This window comes from Uloborus diversus, chromosome 5 (assembly GCF_026930045.1).
Source record: "Uloborus diversus isolate 005 chromosome 5, Udiv.v.3.1, whole genome shotgun sequence".
In the NCBI taxonomy this organism is placed as follows: Eukaryota; Metazoa; Arthropoda; class Arachnida; order Araneae; family Uloboridae; genus Uloborus; species Uloborus diversus.
In genome coordinates, this window is record NC_072735.1 from 53657545 (window position 1) to 53675994 (window position 18450).

At 31.9% G+C, this 18450-nt stretch overlaps 1 protein-coding gene across 1 annotated transcript in view; it reads right to left on the reverse strand.

The window, feature by feature from the left end:
- The window catches only part of LOC129222176 (5'-3' exonuclease PLD3-like), a 77495-nt gene that overhangs the window by 53307 nt on the left and 5738 nt on the right, over nt 1-18450 (reverse strand). The window lies entirely within an intron of this gene.

The window sequence follows — 18450 nt, forward strand, 5'->3', positions numbered from 1 at the left end:
TTTCACTCTTTACAAATCCGCATAACATTGCTTGTTGGCGAAGTCGAATTATAAATGAATCCGTACTTTCATTTTCCCTTGGCGACATATCTCTGAATTTTAAATTTTCAAACGCTTCATTTCCGGAAACCGCAAATTTCCGTGTTAGCATAGAAACGGCAGTCATATATTCATCAGCCGGTTCAGTTCTATCCTCTTCAAGTTCTGTCAATGTTTCAAAAATGTCTTGAACATCTGTTCCAGCATAATGTAATAAACAAGCTTTCTTACGATGTACATTAGTAATACCTACTTGGCTTCAATAAACAATTGAAAAGATCGCAACCATTTTGTCCATCTGATAGCTCTTGTACCTTTGTCGCCAAATGGATGAAATTTCGGAATATCTTCAGATAATCTATCCATCTCTTTCAAAATAAACCCTTTTTCACTGCTTTTCGCAATTATTTAACTCTCGTCGCCAAAATATAGCATATATAATAATAAGTTCAGCATTTAAGCATAAATCAAACTAGCATAAACCCAACTCTAAACCATTTATTAATAACTCGCATTCCATCAATTATTCAAATGTTGCCACTCACATTGTAACAATACTACATGTGCCATGTGCATGTGTAATAAATTAGAGCTTTTTCTCATCTCCTTCTTTTTGCTCATCATTGTGGAATATCTTTGATGACAGTTGATAAATATCCAGTTAAAGTAAATGTTTTCATTAACAGATGATAAATACTTTTTACTAGCAGAGAATTAATATAAAAGGAAAATAATTAGTTTTATTTGCAAACGATAAATACCCTGTAACTATGTTATTTATTATGCATTCAAGTTATTGAAATTAAAAGTAGTGTCGAATTTAACTTTGAGAACTACTTATTAAAAATTAGCAATCAGCGTAATTAATTCAAAATTAAGTGCCTGCAAATGACTCATACTACAGTACAATGGTTAAAAAAGGGGGGTAAAAATGGTAATTCTGAAAGAAATTCCATTGCAATATTGGGTCCAAATTATCAACTTTGGACCCCCGTTGCAGCCGAACTAGGGCCTATGCAGTCAAACCGCTTTACCTGGGCTCATACCTAGTGGGAATTGACCTATATCTAGGATTTTGTCTAAATCCGTGATCCTCAAGGTCGTGCCATTTGGTAGTCAGATTTTTGTTTAATACTGCTACATTAACAGAAAATTTGTAATTTTTTTAGTATTCCTATTTTTTCTAATATTGTATTCTTGTGTTTCCTTGTAGCACAAAATACTTTTTTTGAAACAAAATACATTCCTTTTTCTGTGAAAATGGTCACTCAGCATAGAAAAACCTCCCCCTTTTTGGTCCAGGGAAGTCACTACAAGTAGATATAATCAGCAAATAAATTATGCAAATATCATGAGAAAATGTCTTTGACCGAAGATGATGTTGACGCAATGCCAGTTATTAGTTGTTCTCATCAGTCTGTTTTTTTCGGAGTATCATTCCCATCGATTTTCTTACAACATTATTTCCCTATGCACGCAACAATCCAATTACCATACACAAAACAAGAAGATTCGTATACATTCGTCTCATGTGCATATGAAAGATAGGAGAGAATATTTTTTATACCTTGAACGGGAAAACAGAACCAATGTTTTCGTTTAGGGCGGAAAAAACTGCCTGTATTTATTCTTAGAGCTGAATAATATGTTTGTATATTACGCAATACCGAGTATCTCTTCAAAATTGTTTTTCCCTGCCATTTTGCAATGCAAAGCAGAATACTATAACGATGTAGAAGAAGTTGTTTCTTTTTTTCGTATTTTAATATACTCAACATTCGCATTTTCATTTTCATAGTACAATGAAGTCACATTTGGTTTAAATTAATATTTTTATGGCAATTTGTTTTCAGCGGATCAACACGTTCCACTTAAAAGTAAATATATTTTAGAATAATAGGAATGTGTCGTTCATGAACGAACAGATAAAAAAGAACGACTCCTTAAAATGAACAGCACAGTAGGATCTCTTAAAAAATGAGCGGTCGTTCTTTTGAACGGCGAACGACTTTTAACATCAACTTAAAGTACATTCGTTTCAGTTCGTTCTTTCGTTCACTTTTACTTATTTTGATCTTAAGTTATTCTATATAAGTAAAAATAAATTTTCTTCTCTTCTCTACTTTACAACAAAGCATTCGGCATTACTTGCTTTTCAGCTTTTTTGTCATTGTCATGTTTGAATTATTCGTTAATTGTTTTTATATCCTTCTTTCCGGATTTGTTAAATATTTATAGTTAACTTAATTTATAATTTTTAATAACTTATGATTGACATTTTTTATGAAATTTTTAAAAATGTAAGTAATTTTTTTGAACGAATGAAGTTGTTTAAAAGAACTAGTACAATGAACGGCTGAAAGAAATGAACGATCTCTAATGAACGGATCGTTAAAAAGAACGACATTGCCCATGACTATAGAATAATGCAAAGCAAATTTTAGAACCTCAAGATTTAAATTATTACTATACACTGATTTTCATGAGGTCTCATTAAAAATGTATTTTTAATTACATTTACGTACATCTAAAGAGTGTACCTAATGGTGCTGAAAATACTATACCTTATGGCTTGGTAGGCGCTTCGAAAACAACGAAGAAATGATTCTCCGTGGTTTCCTAAGTTTTCCAGTTTAGAACGAACTTTTGATTATCCTTTACATTTTACCCTTACTAATAATTTATCCTTAAATTTCTCCAATTTTTCAATGCATCAAAACATTATTTTATAAATAATTTCTCAACTATCTGTACCTCAGAGTCAGAAGGACTTAAGTCATATTATGGTAGTTTAAGTCATATTATGGTAGGAAAAACTTTTTTTCTGGCGCATGTAAAGGATAGGACTCGCGGTCTTTTAACGGATTAGGATTCTACTTACATTATGCTAATGAACCGTAAATCGCTATTTTAAAACTAACGTCAGTCTGGTCCTGAGGTACAGAAATGTGCTTAACCATTATCAAATTTCAGGTCTTGTCAATAATAAACTTTTTCATTCTCTCTGTGCGTAATAATAATAATATGTTCTCAGAACATAGTTGATTTTTATGTGTCTTTTTCAATGTCCCACTGTGCCCCATAATGGGACAAAATGAGAGAACTTGACTACCTGTACTAAATTATTATTATTGTAATGGGGTCGTTTCCAAAATTTTAAAAGTATTTTTTTCTGAAAGAGCATGCTTTAAAACATAAGACCTGACCATTTTTTAAATAATTTGTTTAATATTTTAAAAAATTACTGAAATTTGTGCGCTTTCATTGTTTACGCTTCTGTCGTGTGCATTCGTTACCGTCGCAACAGAAAGCTCAAGAACTGAATTGGTTGCTAAGGAGTACGTCATCAAGTTTAGGCAACTTTATTTTCACTAACATGCATATTCCTTAAGCTTATATAAGCTCCATAAGCTTATTTTATGATGAAGTTCGATAGCATATTCCAAAGAAAGTTATCTCCGAAGGATTTGGAGTGTATTTAATACGTTAAAAGTAAGTTGTGATATTTTTTGTCATATAACATTCTGTCATAATCATGAAAGTAACTTTTCTTAAGCACTAACTGAGAATCCAGTTAGTTGCCGGAATAGTTGACTATGAAACATAGCGGTATAATGCTTTGACAAACAACAAGTTGAAATTTACTGGATAGTACAATTCAGATTTTCTTAGCGGAATTAAAATATTTATACACGGACAATGCTCGTCCAATGCTTTGACAAAACGACAAGTTGAAATTTACTGGATAGTACAATTCAGATTTTCTTAGCGGAATTAAAATATTTATACACGGACAATGCTCGTCTAATTGAAAATTTCTTTTCTTGTTGGTAAAAGATGCACTTGATTTTAAAATTTAACCAGCTGATTTGAAAGTTAAGCCAAGAAACTAGCTAAACTTAAACATTTTCCAAAAACCGTATACGAAATTTTCGCTATGAGATGAAGTTCATGGATTACCTGTTTAAAGAATATGGAATGTTTGAAACATTTAGAGTAATACATTAACAAACTGTAATTTTTGTCTAACCGAAAATGTAATCTAAGATTATGGCAGAGTTTTCAAAAGTTTGCTACTTTTCTGACGTTTTGTCTCGCCGACAATTAATCTCGCCAAAAACTTGCAACGGGCGTTTTAGGAAAATCCGCTTGTAGACTTATTTTCTTTCCTTCTCTCTCTCTTTGTGTGTGTGTTTTTTTCTTAAAAAATTACACTTTGGTTTTAACCAAGCATTTTTGCAAACAAAATATTTTGGCGTGATTTCAAATTTGCTGAACTTGCGCTAGTAATTTAAAGCACGATTTTCGGCATGATTTTAAATGCCGGAAAACAATGTTAAAACATTTATTCATATAAAATAATTAGTCAACTAAATTAATGAAGCCGCAATATAAATTTTAAATGTGCATAATTGAGCGTGTTTTGGTATAATTTTAAAACCCACCAAATTTGCGATACTCATTTTGGAAAACTTTGAGATAGAGATTTTTGGCGCAATTTCATGATCGCGAAAATTTTCTCGGCTTTCAACGAATTTTTTGGTTTTAACAAAATTTTAACTGCGCCCTGACTTTTTTAAATTTTTTTTTTTTGGCTCTGAAAGGTTTTTGAAGGTTTGATTTGTAAAAAAGAAAAAAATCCCATTTAAAGAATTTCCAAGAAACTTGGTAAAGTTTTAAACTGCGCCAACAATCAACGTTATCGGAAATCTGCTATTTTTACTGTAATGGTTGGTTGGTAATTGGGTTTTCTTAATAGGCTATGCTGCGCCAAACAATTGTTAGTTAGTTGAAAGTGGTGCATTGTACCATTAGGTTTAGTGTTAATGCATAGAGTCGACAACCTAAGTTCGATATTACCGAACAATTAATGGCAAGTCAAAGAAACTTAGATCCAAAAATCTAGTACACATTGCGCTTTTGTAAAACTTTCAGGCATGAGTAAAACCTTAGTCATTAAAAAAAAATAAGTTGAAATAACTCTCTCTAAAAATAATTATGAATATCCATATATTAATATGTACAGAAAACTTTAAAGTATTTCCTTGCAGTCTTTGTGATCTGTGACGGATCACGGATGCTGATCATCTGGTCATTTGCCCTGCTCTTTCCAAACGCCCTCTTGCGGACCGAAACTGGGAGGTCAGGGCCCTTTTAGATTCATAGACTTTTGCTACACATGCTTTTTTTATTATTTTTTTTTTTTTGTATCTTTGTCCACTAGTTTATATCCTTAATCCAATTGTACTTTTTTATCTGTAATTGCCATAAAATCTTGCCATTAGAAATAAAAAGTTTCAAATTAATTGAATTTTTGGCATCTTGAATTCAAATTATGTTTTTCGCAATCACGAGCGTGGGTGTTTGTGTAGGCGCATGTGCTTGGGTGCGTGGGTGCGTAAGTGTATGTATGCATGTGTGTGAGTGTTGTGTACGTGCGTGTGCGTGTAGGTGTTCGTGTGTGTGTGTGTGTGTGTAGGCGTTCGTGTGTGTGTAGGCGTTCGTGTGTGTGTGTGTAGGCGTTCGTGTGTGTGTGTGTAGGCGTTCGTGTGTGTGTGTGTAGGCGTTCGTGTGTGTGTGTGTAGGCGTTCGTGTGTGTGTGTGTAGGCGTTCGTGTGTGTGTGTGTAGGCGTTCGTGTGTGTGTGTGTGTGTAGGCGTTCGTGTGTGTGGGACATGGACGCCACCGCCCAGCAAAAGTGGATTTCGGGGGACAGTGCTCAGGACCAGCCGCGCCGCCGCCGGTGGACGGTGGTGCTGCAGGCCTGGTCCAAGCTGAAAAAGGCACGGACGCAAGTGAGAACAATAAGCAATCGTGATTGCTCAAAAAAATTAAAAAATGATACATTTTCACTTATTTATCTCTTTTTTTTTTCAATTCAATAAAATCAACTTATTTCTCAACAATGAAAAGTTAATCAAAACGTGCCAAAATTAGGCGCCAACATAATCCGGTTGCCTAGGTTGAGTGACGTCATATTTCAGCGCTTGGGCTTTGTGTTGCGACGGCATCGGTGCATCACAAATGATGAAATGCCATTCAGTGTTGCCAATCACAGAGCAAAATATTTAATTTGCATATTTACTCACGTGTATTGGCAACGATATGGTTGATAGCAAGCGTAGAGCGCAATATTTAATTCGCTTCTTGATTATCATAACGTGGAAATGTGGTAGAAAGATGCGCCAAATTGCATCATTTGTGACGTCATAAAAACCACGCCTTGTTTTCAAAATCGGACATTTCAAAAAATTTATTTAAAAATAACTGTTGGGAGAAAATTAAAGTATTTTCTGGATCTATGTTATTTTTTTTACTCATTCTATCAAATTCAGTGACTAAAAGTACTATTTTTGACTGAAGGAAACCACCCCATTGTTATTTGATTGATTGATTTATTTATTTCAAAAGAACATAATAAAGATAAACTTTGTAAAAATAACAGCTATACGTTTCTAAAACTTGACTGTTGGGAAAATGAAAGTATTTTCTGGGTACATGTTATTTTAAAATAACTATATAAATCAAAAATAAATAAATTTAGAAATCCTTCCAGCATTAAAGTTTTCGTCTAAGCTAAAAAGAAAGAAATTATAATAACACAAATGCAAATTGTCCCGCTGTGTCCCCATTTCCATTATGTAACAGGGAAAAATATCTATTTAAGCATTAGAAAGCGAGCAACTCTAAAAAGGATATTACATTGCTGAAATGGATGCACTTTACAAAATCTTCCTTCAATCTCAACTGTAAGACACGTAGACAAAGCAACATTTTCCGAAAAAGGATTAAACTTACCCTTTTTTTTGATAACTCCATGACACGTTAATGGTTATCTTTTCAAAGAAGCATATTTAGTTTTTAGTAACAGCTTAATTGCATGCGTAAACTATATTCGTAATTTCTACTCAAACACACTCAAGATCGGCTGGGAAAATATAAAATCGGGCATTAAATAAAACTGATATCCAGGTTACGATATTTAATACGAAAGATAAAAGCGATAAAGAAAATGTCTTGATGCTGGAAAATTATCATCTCATGTCAAGCAAAAACAAACTGATAAAATTAATGCTGCTAAGTTTAGCAAAGTTTTATCAGTTCTTGTTTGAATAATTTTGAAAAGAAAAAAAACACACACACACATTTGCACTTTAAACATGTTTGTTTAAATTTAAGGCTGACAAACAAATGTCCGTTATAAACAGGAGGTGAATCTTATGAATGGTTGGGGCTTGAAAGTAGGCATGTTCCAGGCATTCAGTATGTATGAAATAGAGTAGACTTCGTTATAGTGAGCTAAAAGGAACCGTGATATTTAGTCGTTATAACCGAGTGCTCGCAAAAAATGGGTTCGGATAAATCATGAATATTACATACGTATTTGAAATCGAATAAATACTTTTGTGTTTGAAAAGAAAAAATAAGAAATAACAACGTACAATAGCGCAAATTTGCAGATGACTGCATGCACGTGTTTCGTGTTACAAGGTGTTCGAGGTTACTTATTTTTCAATGTAAAATAAGTGAGCTTGTGGGCAGAAAGACACCCGGACAACCATACATTCACTTATTTTGCATTGAAAAAAAAGCGGAGTCAGGTGGGGTGGAATGGGTAGTTTATTAATCTTTCGAGTTACATTAAAGAAAAATAATTTTTTTTTTTAAATAAAAACACTCATGCTTTTTACAGTAGTTTGACTTTATTTTGGAAAAGAAAAAACTGAATAAAAGCAGTCAGTTTAGTGGCAGTCTTCTTGTAAGTTATATTGTAAAAATCAAAACTAACTGATATCGTTGAAACTTTGTTTTTAGGATTTTGTTTGAATTTAGATAGCATTCTATTGCTGTTATTTTCATTAAGGGAAGTCTTCTTTGTCAACTGAAAAAATCAGAAAAGAAAATTTTCATAGATTTTAAGAAATATGTTAAGGTTTTAAGTGGGGTGGAATGGGTATAATATTAGGCTTAATGACATAGGCTGTGAATTAACATTTTTCTCATTAAAAGTTATTCTCTGACGTAAGTTGTTCATTTTACCAACAGTTTTATACTCTGAAATCCTTATGTTATGGAGTTGCCTATGGTTGTACTAAATCTGGTTGGATAGAAGACACAATCTTTAAAGAATGGTTCAAACTTTTCGCAAGGCATCTGAAAAGACATGCAAGCCAGCTGACCTATGAAACTAAAGCATGCTATCGTTAATGAAATTCTCATTTGCCTACCGCCTAATACGAGTGTAAATAAAAAATAATGAAGAGAATAAGAAAGAATAAGAAGAGAAGATAAGAAATAAAGAGAAAAAAATAAATTGAAAACCAGTCTGAACAAACTCCCAATCCCATTCCACTAAGTTTATGTTCAAATACAATATCTACAGGAGATAGGGTGCTAGTTGAATACAGTATTAAGAAATTTAAAAAGTATTTTATTGTTTAATGTTCTAGAATCTTTATATACCTGTGCTTATGTTGTAAAAATTCTTAAGAAGTCTTTGATGGGAAATTTTTTCACCTTCCCCAATAATGCGAAAATGGAGATTAAAGAAGAACAGATCATCAAAACCTAAGGCAGTCAATCCTCAATAATCGTGGACATAACACCTTTAATTGCAGTGAAATTACGGACTACATTGTTCAATAGATTTTTACACTTATATTATTATATTTTTGTGAAAAAATAATAAATAAATTCCTGTTTTCACTCTAAAATTTGATTTAGAGGAATACTACTCATTTCACCCCACCCCATGGGGTGGAATGGGTACAAAAACAAACTTTGAAATAATAGCTTCCCCCCCCCCCTTAATAGTAAAACTATTTCAGTATTAATAATTATGGATATGAGAAGTGTATTGTTGAAACGTAAAAACTCAGTTGAGGTTTTTTAATTGTTGGATATCAAATTTGAATAGTTTGATGATCATTTCAAAAATACTTGTTTTTATACCCATTGAGGGACGTTACATAAACCATAGTACAAGGTTCCTTCAACAATGTGAGTTTTTAAAACTATGATTTTACCAACTGCAGAATTTGTGGAACCATACAGCCATTAATACACTAGACGTTAAATCCCGGTTATCACAAATTTGCCATTTCAACTGCGCTTGCGCACGGACTTGGCTTTTTGGGCTTTCCGTTTTAAGATTTCGTGCTGCTTGTTTATATTTAGACTACTAGAGTTTCAATAAATTAATGAATGCGATTAGAATATTTTCACAGCGATTTCGGGATACATTATATGAAATTACGGATATGAATAACTGATAATCTTTATAAAGAAAAGAGAAAAATGACACTTCAATATTTATTGGTTTGGAAATAAACCTGTGTAAGTTGACCACTTGCGGTGCAGTACTTTGGTGGTCAACTTAGACAGGTGGTCAACTTATAAAGGGGGGTAATGATTTTTTTTTTTTTTTTTTTTTTTTTTGTCATTTCTTGCACCATGTATTCATTTTTTGACTAATCGACACTTATTCTTTCTGTTCAACTCACTTTCATTGTTTATCATTACTTTGAAACAATAATTTAAAATGTTATTTAAATATTTTTAGAGATTATTTTCCCAGAATGACATATAATGTGTCATGCAAATTTAAAATTTCAGTAAATTGATCAAAAAAAAAGTCTTATTGTTTATGAAAAGTTACTCATTTGATATTAATAGTTCCTAAAAATTCATAGCTAATCAAAAATTACAAATTTTTCGCTTTATTTTTTTCTCATATACATTTATAACCCCATGATGATCTACTCAAACTCAAAAGGAGGTTTAGTTATGCTGCTGTTTCATTTAGTTGGTAAAATGCTGGTCTGACGTCAAAAATATTCTTGGAAAGCTATAAAAAAATAATAATTAAAAAAAAATTAATTTGCTAAATAAAATTTTAAAAAATAAACCAAGTGGTCAACTTACAAAGGGTTTTTTTCAATACTCCAAACCAAATTTGGTGTTCATTAGTGGTCAAGATAGACAGGTGGTCAAGATAGAGAGGTGGTCAAGTTACAGAGGTTTTTCTTCATTATATAAGATAGGACTAATTCCGTTCCAGACAAAAGCGGTCAACATAGACAGGTGGTCAACTTACAAAGGTGGTCAACTTTACAGGTTTTACTGTATTTATTTAGCGTAAACGTAAAACACGTTATGTACTTCAAAACTGATCAGAATATTCGTCTTTTGCGGATATTTTACGTTAGGCGTAAACAGCTTAGTATTATACATTTCCATTTAGGTTGAGAGTTCGGCTTTGTATTGGAAGTGATGCTGCAAATCGAGTACGCTCTTCTGAGGTTAAAAATTTAGCCCTGAAAAGGGCCTTTGTTTGATAGAAAAATCAGACTCCGAATCCATTAATAATTAAGACACAAAACTCAATCTTTACCGAGGCGTAAAAACTAAATCAAAGAAAGCTTTGTAATTTCTAATTTTTATCTGTTTTTATCTCATGTTAACAAATTTAAATGTTTTTCATTAGTTTGAGCAAGAGTTTTGAAATCAGCAAAGTCCGCGCGCAAGCGCAGTTGAAATGGCAAATTTGGGATAGCCGGGATTTAACGTCGAGTCATTAATACTGGTAACCTTACACAAATTTTATACAGTGTATCAATCTATTTGATTGACTTTAATATGTCTTCCAAATACTAACTAGCAGAGGGCGGCGAGTGGGGCTCATAAGTGCGGGGGAATTTTTTTTTTTTTTTTTGGGGGGGGGGGGGGGAGGGGAATTTGAAGACTATTTTAGGCTACCATGAGTGACTGCGTGGGGAGGGGGGTTGGCTTCTGATGTTCTCTCGCGTAAATTTTTCGGAATTGTAGTTTTAAAAACGCCATTTTAGTTGTGTTTTTGTCAACGTTTGAGGAACGGAAAGGGATTTCCAGGGTTGTGTCCCCACAATGTTTTTTTTAAATAAAGTCTAATTACTAATAATAATAACAAAATCGAAGAAGTTTGGACTGTCTTTGGAAATGTAAGGGTAAGGAAGGCTCTTCCCGAAAAAAATCTTATAATGATGTGTTAAAGACGCAAATTAAAATCATCTTTAGCAAACTTAGAGCTAGAGGTTTAGGGTTCGCAACCAGAAATTTTGCAAAGTTTAAAACGTCCTTTAAAACGTTCTTTCTGACTTCTCTTTTATTGACTGAAGGAGGAACGAAAGTGTTCAGAGGTTCTTCTAGTATTTCATTTTTATTTATTTATTTATTTATTTTTGAACTGATGAAATCCTAAGAACTCCGTTTTGAATTTCCTTTTGGGACTTCAGAAAAAGATATCCGGATTTTTTTTTCTTTCTAAATTGGAGTCTTAAAAACGCAGTTTTTACGATATCTAGGGGGATTCTTCCCTGATTTTCCCCCTTTAAACTAGAGTCTTTATACTGCAAATTTCGGTCATCCTTGAGTTTAAAGGAAGGAGGGGAGTGCGCTTGGAGATTTTCTCCAGGAAAATTTTTTAAATTGAAGCTTCAAAACTGAAATTTTAAACTATATTTGGTGACGCTCGGGTAATCTCACTGCAACGTTGAGGCAATCGCTGATGACGTGAAAAGTGCGGAGGTGGTTCCCCCCCCCCCCCCCCAAATCGCCGCCACTGCTAATTAGTTTATCTATTTCTGCCTATCTACCCAGTATTTATATCTTCAATTTTTTATCACATAAGTATCTTATCTGTCCATCCATATAAATTTATGCTTATTTAAGTATCGAATTCCTGTCGACAAAAGCAGTTGAAACTTTTGTTTTGCTTTTCGTTTTTATGTTCACTTATCTTTTAATTTATGCCTTCTCTTTCACTTTGTTCTATAAACTTAAATTTTTATTCGTTTTAAAACTACATTTATTTATATTTCCATAACTCATTATTCATTAAGAATATGTCTGTAAATATAGTTACAGAAAGATTCAAATTCACAAAATTCTAGGGGAAAAAATGAGAGGAAGGAGAGAGGGAGTAAAAAAACAGAGAGAGAGAGAATTTATAAAAAAGTTTTGGGCGAAAAGTAATCTGTTTTTTTTTTTTTTTTCCAGAAATATGTTTAAAAAACGCAAACAAACAAAAACACAGAAAAATTAAGTACTTCTCAAAAATTGTCTACTCAAATATTTAGGTATTTTATATTTATTAACACTATTTAGCCCCCCCCCCCCCACCCCCGAAGTTTAACTTCTTTTGCTTTACCTTTTGATTTTCTGTAAACTAGCTCTATTTACATTTTTTCATTACACTGAGAAATTATTTATTTTATGTACTCATTATTCATAATAATTAATAAGAATTAATCCTTCGGACGTTCAGAAAAGAAAAAAAAACATGCATATGGTTTAAATGTTCAAGAAAATAAATCAAGTTATTCTGTAACTTTAATCCGATGGAATTCCACATTTACTGATTGTCTCAAATCATGAAGAAACAAACACACATATATATACAGTGTCTCCCAAAAGTGTTCGTACACTTTGAAATTTTTTAATAAAACCAAAATAACTCGAAACTGAATTCGAATATGAAGTCCAATATTTTTTCACATCATTCCTATGTCATTCTAAATACAACCCATTGATTTTTTCAAAATATTGACGGAACTTCTTTTTGAAATGGGTCAGAAAAAGAAGAGACAGAGAAATAACACGCCACAAAAGTCATCGTACACTCAAATATTTCCGAATAAATTCCTGATTAAAATTATCATATGCCGTTTTATTAATATTTTTGCATTGTGTTGACTCTTATAAGTCATTTGGCTTTATTTTTTTGTTTATTTATTCCTTAATATTGTGCTTATTACTGTAAAATGGCTGGTATTCGTAAAAAAAGCCAAACACCATTCAAAATTTGAATTTTTTCCCACAGTAGTGATAAATTGGTTTGAAATGTCTCTAAATCAGTTAATTTATTTGTTTGTATAGTAAAGTGCTTGATAAAATGCTTTAAAGAAAGGAATTGGACCGAAAACAAGGTAAGAAAAGGTCAACCGGCAAAGTTGACAAAACGTGATCGGAGATTTAAAGTTACAAAAATTATGAAAAATACACATTTGAGTGCTGTAAAAGTTTCTGCAGAGTTAAATGAAACATTTTACATTTAATTTTCACCTAAAATTGTTCGCCAAGTTCTCTGATTAGCTGGATTAAATGGGAACTCTTCCCGCAGAAATTTTCTTGGTCATGCGAAAAACAGAAAGCTTACGATTTTCGTCGCAAATCAATGCTAAATAAGCTAAAAATGTTTTAGAATCACTTCTTACTTACAGATAAAAATGAATTCAACATTTTTGGGTATTTTTTGGTACAATTGTATGTAGAAGAAAAAATTAGGGACTTAATCTTAAGAAATTCTTTGGATCATTTAATCAGGACGGTGGAAGTGTTCTAGTGTGAGGGTGCATATTAGCATCAGGGCTTGGTAGTTTGTAATTTTTTGATGAAATAATGAATTATGCTGTTCCTTTAAATATTTTAAAAACCAATTTTGAACTCTGAGCCAAAAATTTGGTTATTGGAAACAACTTTGTTTTTTTATCAAGATAACGATAAGAAGCACACGGTTTTCAACGTTTGCGTCTGGTGCCTCGAAAATTGTCCTAAAATTTAGAAAATACCCCCTCAATCTCAAGATTTTAACTTAATGTAACGTATTTAGAGATATCTGGAAGCTAGATTACGAAAATTGGGCGTTAAAACGAAAATAGAGCTAGAAACAGTAAGACTCGAAGTGTGGTTGAACACTTACTCAGAAATTACGCAAAAAAAAGAAAGAAAAAGAATGAAATCTATTCCCAGACGTTTAAAAGGTGTTATGAATACTGTATGATATTCCACTAATTAATAACTTAATCAAAAGTTAGATTATTCAATAATATATAGAAATTTTATAAAGTGTACGAAGACTTTTCTGACATAAAATTTCCGGCACTTTTTGGTTTTTGATTTTTAAAAAATTAAGTTTTAATATTTTTTAAAAACGTTTCATGTAGTTTTGTTAAAAATGGATCATCGACCTTATAATTAAATACCTATTCCGAAATATTAATTCTAACCAATGGAATGGGGCCTATTTCGTTCAAAGTCGTAGGTGTACGAAGACTTTTGGGAGCCACTGTATATACATGTAATACAAAAGAACCTTGTTTTCAATCAAAAACAAGCATGCGCATGAAATTAAAAATAAGTTTTTAATAAAAATCGACCAAACATAGTTTTTATCGGCTGTGGAAGAGCCCACCGAATAAAAATAAAAGATAACAATATTTAGTTTTGCTAATGTAAGCTCCATTCAATAATATGTCCTAAGCTTTAACACGGAAAAAAAAAATATTAGTCACATTTTATTTCTCTAGTTTCGCCATACATAATCTAATTTTTGCTTGAAGCTTCTACAACATCGTTTAGCTTTGAGTTTACAGTACATGAAAAAAAAAAAAAAAATCCGATTCAGAGATCTGTACACATGCAGGTGGATTTCGTTACAACAGATTTCTAGGCTCTACGTAAAAAATTCAAAAATTTATAAAGTTTTAAAAAATGAATGATTTAAGAACAATAAATGAAATGGGTTTCAACGATTTTGTTGAACCAAGTTGATTTGCGTTAGACCTCCCGGGAAATATTTAGGGGGTTTAAAATGCATAAAAAAAATTTACAAAATTATAATTTTTTAATGTTATGTATTCTATTACACGATTCTCAGTATAAATAATGTTTTTCATAAGGTATTTCCTGACATAACAATACTTAGCATTCAACAAATCATATAGGTAATTTAACTATGGAAATCATGATCGTTACTTGCAAAGACATCAATTGTCTTTATTTACATTTTTCTTTAATAATCTGATAATCTGTTCTGAAACTTTTATCGTAATTGAATTAAATATAGAACGTTCTTTGAATTGTCTCAAAAAACTCGTTCCACCGATTTTGTACGCATGAAATTCTACCGGAAAATCTATATGGATTATTTTACCTCCATATTTAAGAGAGTAAAAAAAGAGAGAGAGAGAGAGAGAGAGGAGAAACATATGCAAGAAATGAAGCAAAAAAAGTTTAAAGTTCTCTAATAATGCTTTTCTTTTTTACAATCAGTCCAAGACCAAGAAGTTCCACCCAAAACTAAACCCGAGCCTACTTTCCTGAAAACCAACATCGACTGCTAGAATCTGGTCAATATTCTTTGAAATAGCTAAGACTACAAATTATGTAAGACATACCTTTTTGACATTTGATGTTGATTTCCAAAAACAAAACATGCCTCCCTCATCTGGTGAAATGTATACGTAAAATATAAATAAACGAACAAATAAAGTAGTATAGCACCTTTTAAACAAAGCAACTGAAAACATTTTCCAATAAAAAAAATTCTATAATCGTTTTCAAAAAAAGGGGGGGGGGGTGAGGGGAGAAAACGCAGTAAAAATAAAAAGTATATCAAACTATATGCATTATAACGAAAAAAACACCGTGTTGCTTTCTTTAGGGTAAAAATAAAGCGCTTCGGGTTTTATTTTTCCCTCGTTGCCAAAAATTGAATTAAAAAAGTCTGTTTAGAAAATGAATAAATAAATAATAAAATGTCCTCTTAAATAAATAATTTTCGTAAAAAAAATCAAATCGTCAGCACAGTTCTTTCTTTCTGCTAGGAAAAAAAACACTTTCATTTTGCATTGCCAAAAAACAAAATTAATTAATTAAAACTTTAAAATGAAGATAAAACAAATCATCTCAACAATCATAATTTCACAGTAAAAAACAGGACTGCGGAGTCAGAATGATTTTGAGGAAATGGAGTCGCAGTCGGAGTGGAGAGTTGCAGGCTTTAAAATTCCAAAAGTCGGAGATTTACCTTCCGGGTCTGTATTTCTACCAAGATTGCGAAGTAGAGTGTTCACAAAAAAATCAACTTTCGAATTTCAACTGCAGCACCCAGCTAAAATGTGTCAACAAGCTAGATGTTATTTGTGAAATTTTAGCTCAATTGGATAATATTAACACGTGCCTCAAAAAGGGTAAAATTAAGAAGGACAGCGATTTTTAGCAAAAGATCATGGTTTTTATACTATAATAAAAACCATTTGTCCTATAAAACTAGTTCAAGCCTCATTTTGTAGGAAATTTTATCCTCTTTAAGTCCTACCTCAACAATTTTTCTGCTAAAATTTACTGAGAGATAGTAGACTGCTCTCAGAGTGATATTAGACTATTCTCAGGTCAGGTTTTTGTGGATATCCTCAAAAAGGTGTTTTCACGAAACAGCCTAAAAAAGTATTATAATAGTCAATCACATTCACCTGCTCTTTGTCTTTTTCCTGTTGCATAATAAAATACTTTTAGTTTGGGTTATTTTTTAAGAGTAAAATGCCACAATTTTCTGATTTAAAATGAAGGAATAAAGAGTTAAGATGAAGAAGCAAACAGTTAAATGATAATATAAGTTCAAATGCATTTTGTGAGTTTTACTGTTAAATTATGCATAGTTGTTCTTTAAAATTGAATTAAAATAGTAATCGCATAGATTTGGGAACTGCTTAAAATACCGATAAAATGTTACCCTGCATTCAACTACAACTTGTTATAGAAACTTTCTTCGTTTCACATCTTTTGTAAAAAAAGGAATTGAACTCTTGAATTAATTATACTCTTCTTTCAGCTGTGTCACTAACAACTTTTTAACCATGTTTTATCCTTTAAATGACATTGATTTCTAGACAACAGATTGGAATCAGTACTTAAATAATCCGTTATGATTTAAAATCTCTTTGAAAAAATAAAGTTCAAAAAGAGAAAAAAGCAGTCATTTTCTTTGTTCGTAATTGATTTTGATTGAACAAGTTGTTTGAAGTTATTTTAAGAAATGTTGTGTTAATTTCCTAAAATTGCTTTTCGAAGACAATTGCAATTTTTTGAGCAATTTTCATTTTTATTGCAAGTAGACTCTTTTCTGAACTTTGCCTTCAGACTTTTTTATTGAAGAAGAATCAAGGGTTCCACAAAAGAAGTGGACATTAAAAGTGGATCCCCATCATATAGCACAAGCCTGAGACCTGAGATGTGTGGGCTAGCCGAATCTTAGAAAAAATCTTTGCTATTATTTAAAGTTTAAGTAGCAGAGAAATTTTTTTTAAATAAATCTGTACCTCAGAGCCATACTAACGTTACTCCAAAAATGGAGTCATTTCCAAAATTTTAAAAGTATTTTTTCTGAAAGAGCATGTTTAAAAATATAGGATGTGACCATTTTTTAAATAATTTGTTTCATGTTTTTAAAAAATTACTTAAATGGTTGCGCTTTCATTGTTTACGCTTCTGCCAATGACATCACAAATGATTTAATGCCATTCACAAAGCAAAATATTTAATTTGCATCTTTACTCACGTGTATTGGAAACGATATGGTTGATAGCAAACGTAGAGCGCAATATTTAATTCTCTTCTCGATTATCATAATGTGGAAACGCGGTAGAAAGATGCGCCGAAGTGCATCATTTGTGACGTCATAAAGACCACGCTTTGTTTGAAAAATCGGACATTTTAAAAAAATAATTAAAAAATAACTGTTGGGAAAATGAAAGTATTTCCAGGGTCCATGTTTTTTTCTCTTTTTTTAGCTTATTCTATCAATTTCAGAGACTAAAAGTAGTACTTTTGACTGAAGGAAACAACTCCATTGCGAATTTCCGTTTATTAGTGCATTATATATAGAATTCTATTCCGCATCGAGTCATGTGAACATAATTCCAAAAAAAAAAAAATCCTTTGAAATTATTTATCAGTGTTAAAAGAGCGCGCGTTCCATCCTCTGCGTGCGTCCGACAAACATTTTTCTTCTCTCCTGTAAAGTAGTAATAATGTGACTTACGTTATTGTGGCTCTGAGGTACAGAAATGAAGACAAGCTTTTAAAGTATAGTCTGTTTTACGATTGTTGTCACTTTGTAAACTACAAAAGTCAATTATTTTATGAGCACACTGCTTGCAAAATTGCAAACAAGCGACTGTGCCTCATTTTCTCAATTCTGGTTTCTCTAATTTTCAATTTTATAAAAAATAAATAAATAAATAAATATAAAAAATCGCCCGAAGACGAATGCCAGCAATCTTTAGATGGACTACACGCAAGTATTAGTGGTGATGTTGGAAGAGTGGAAATTGTGAAAAAAAGAAAAAAATAATAATAACAACTGAGACACTCTGGTTTAGCACGAAAGCAATCGAAATCATCGCCCGAAAACGATCTATTCTTCTTAGAAAACACTTTTCTTACGAGTATTTCGCAAAAGAAAATTTGAGCATTAACATTTATTATTTCCAGAAACTGATGTATAGGCATTTCACAGGATTTTCGTATTTAGAACATTTAGTGTTGTTAACAAGAAATAAAATGGTTTATTCAAAAGTACTATATTACCCCA